Source organism: Chrysochloris asiatica, unplaced genomic scaffold, assembly GCF_000296735.1.
Source record: "Chrysochloris asiatica unplaced genomic scaffold, ChrAsi1.0 scaffold00273, whole genome shotgun sequence".
In the NCBI taxonomy this organism is placed as follows: domain Eukaryota; kingdom Metazoa; phylum Chordata; class Mammalia; order Afrosoricida; family Chrysochloridae; genus Chrysochloris; species Chrysochloris asiatica.
In genome coordinates this window covers 464,332-467,982 of record NW_006408791.1, presented here as the reverse complement: position 1 = coordinate 467,982, position 3,651 = coordinate 464,332, and positions in this window count along the sequence as shown.

The window sequence follows — 3,651 nt, the reverse complement described above, 5'->3', positions numbered from 1 at the left end:
GCCTGCATGGTTTCTTCTGAGAGATCTGAGCTTAATATGATTTGCTTGCCTTTGTATGTAACACTTCTCTTTTCCCTAGCTGCTTTCAGGATTGTCTCCTTGTCTTTGATTTTGGAGAGCTTGATTATTATATGTCTTGCTGATTTTTTTTTGAGGTCTATCCTTCCTGTGGTTCATTGAGCTTCTTAAATGCTTACCTTTTCACTTTTCAGGATGTTAGGGAAATTTTCTTCCAGAAGCTCTTCAACTATTTCCTCTGTGGACTTGTGTGATTCTTCTTGTTCTGGAATGCCAATAATTCTTGTTATTCCTCTTCATATTGTCCAACATGAATATTAGACCTTCTTCAGAATTTTTTATCCTTTTATTTTGCTTGCTCTTCTATCTTAGCAGTATTGAGAGATTTTTCTTCCAGTTCACTAGTTCTGGCTTCCATCTCTTCAATTCTACTCCTTTTCCCTTTCAGTGTATTGTCCATTTCTTATACTCTGCAATTAATCATTTGGACCTCTTTTTGTAGGTTTTGAATTAGGTCCAATGCTGTACCTATCTTATTTGATTTTTCCTGTAGCACTTTCCTGACTTCTTCCTTATTTTTCTCAAACCTTCTGTAAAGTGTTTTGATACATTTCATTATCATTTTTCTGAATTTCGTGTCAGACATTTCCAAAGCCTGCCCTCCTTCCAATGTGGAGTCTAAGTATACCTCCAATTTATTTGTCTCAGTCACTTTATCTTGTTTCTGGACATGTGCTGATATGATTGTCTGTTTCTGTTTCTTGGGCATCTTTAGTAGTTGGCTGTGAACTTAATAATTAGATGAATGTATATTAATTTTTTTTATGGTTTCTGATTGCCTCTAGGTAGATGTGATCAGGAGATGGGCTTTCCTTTTGACTCTTCTTATTACTCAACTCAGAATAACTGTCACAGGTGTTGGCTGCCTATCTGGTATATTACAGTTGGTATGGGTTCATGCTTGGATGGTGGGATTTTATAGGGTGTAACTGTAGCTTGAGTATATGATCATAATTGCTGTCTCTTCTTGAGTAATGTAGGGAGAGAAAGAGCCCCTTAAAGGTAAAGAGGGGACCCAAAAAAACAAAACAAAACAAAACAAAACAAAACAGCAACAGGAAAAAAATACAGATTGAATACTATAGTCTATAATTGCAGAAAAGAGAGAAGAGAGGGAAAAAAAATTCTGTAGCAAAATATGAGTATGACTTTAATGTTTCTCTCTCAGTTTCTTCCCTTCAAGAAAGGAGCAGCTGGTGACTTTGAACCTGAGAAATTTCAAGATGCCAATGTTGGTAATTATGATGTAACACAGGATTTAATTTTTGTCCTATTTCCTTTTTTAGTCTGTCTCTCACCCACTCCAGAACCCCTGTTCAGGCCTTTTTCCTGGTGATTAACAAAATGGCTGGCTGTGGCCATTTTGCACTGCCAGAGCTCTGGTAGTGTAGTAGTTACGAATCGGGCTGAGGACCACAAGGTCAGCAGTTAGAAACTACCAGTTGCTCCGTGGGAGAAAGATGAGGTGTTCTGCTCCCGTAAAGATTCACAGCCTCAGAAACCCTGTGCAAGGTCGCTATGAGTCGGAACCGACTCCACTGCACATAACAATAACAACAACAACAACAACAACAACAACATTTGGTTTTAAGGGGATTACTTCCCTTTACATTCTGAGCATATCTGTGTGTATGTGTAGTAGAACCCTCTAGGGGTGGGGGTTGTCCACTCACTCAGGCTCACCCTCTAGTCACCATAATGGAGGTGCACAGACAGCAAAAGTCCAATGAACAGAGACAAGAAAAGAAAAAAGAGAGAGAAAGAGAGAGAATGTTCTCACCTTTATCTCCACGGATCAGTCAGGCATCAGACATCTGCCATGGATCTGATACTTCCCCGATTCTGTCTCGCCCAAGATGGCCACTCCAGGAGCCACTGAGGTCAGCCAATCAGAAAAAAACATGTTTTCTTGCTTTCACTACAAATTCTACTTGCTGTAAGCCTTCAAGCTTTCTGAATATTCCTTTACATGTAGTTCAGAGTTCTGGGACCATCTCCTGAAATTGCTTCATTCAGTATTTTGTATTATTGCTGCTGAAGACCCATACTGCACTTCTCTCTGATCTGCAATCAAGCTCTGCCCCCCTGAAAGTTTGATTTGAGTTATGGTGTTGCATTTGAGTTATGGTGAATTTGAGTTATGGTGTTGGTGAAGAATATTGAAAGTACCAAGGACTTCCAGAAGAATAAACAAATCTGTCTTGGAAGAAATATAGCCAGAATGCTCCTTAAATGGGAAGATAGTGAGACTTTTTATTTTGGACATATGATCAGTCCCTGGAAAAGAACATCATTACTGGTAAAGTGGAGGGTCAGTGAAAAAGAGAAACACTCCAATGAGATGGGTTGACAAAATGGTAGTAACAATGGATTAAAACATAATAAATAACAATTGTGAGGATGATGCAGAACCAGGCAATGTTTTGTTCTATTGTTCATAGTGTTGCTCTGAGTCAGGACTGACTCAACAGCAACTACAAAAAGCAATACATAGGACTGGAAATAGTGTCTCTTCTGACGGGATTGGAAAGTCAGATTGGAAAGTCTAATAATTCACTGAACATTGGAGAGGTGTCTGGAAGGTACTCTGGAAGGTCATGCCTCAGTAGTGGGACATATTAGCCCAAGTATGCCAGAAATTCCAGCTAGATTCAGAAGTGTGTGGATCAAGTACATCATTGTTAATGTGCTCATGTGGAACCTGTACATAGACCAAGAGGTGGTTGTTTGAACAGAATAAAGGGATGCTGAAGGTTTAAAACCAGGAAATGTGTGCAATCCGGGTTGTATTCTTTCAGCACACTTATTCAATCTATATGCTGACAAATAATATGAGAAGTTGGACTTTGTGAAGAAGAATACAACATCAGGATTGGAACAAGACTCATAACAACTTCAATATGCAGATGGCATAATCCTGCTTGCTGAAATGATGAGGTCTTGAAGCACTTACTAATAAAAATCAAAGTCTACAGCCTTCAGAATGGACCACACCTCAACAAAAAGAAAGCACAAATCCTAACTAGACCAATAAGTAACATGAGGATAAATGAAGAAATACTGAAGTTGTCAAGGATTTAATTTTACTTGGACCCACAATCAACACCCACAGAAGAAGTAGTCAAGAAATAAAACACCATATTGCATTGGGAAAATCTGCAAAAGACTTCTTTAAAATGTTAAGAAGCAAATATGTCAGTTATAGGACTAGTGAGGGAGCTTCTGACCCATGCCATGTTATTTTTAATTGCATCATATGAAATTGCAAATATGAAAGTTGTACAATGAATTAATAAGAAAGATTGAAGACACGTTGATGCCATACTGGTGTTGGCAAAGAATATCAAATACACTATGGATTACCAAAAGAATTTTAAAGAAATTTAAAGAGACAGTATTGACATGAAAACAAACTTGTCTGTCTGTCGTGCTGTGGTGGTTTGAGTTTCTGTGATTCTGAGGGTTCTGCCACCGGTAGTTTAAATAACCAGCAGAGTCACCCATGGTGGACAGGTTTCAGATGAGCTTCCAAACAAAGACAGACTAGGAAGAAAGAGTGACGAACTACTTCCG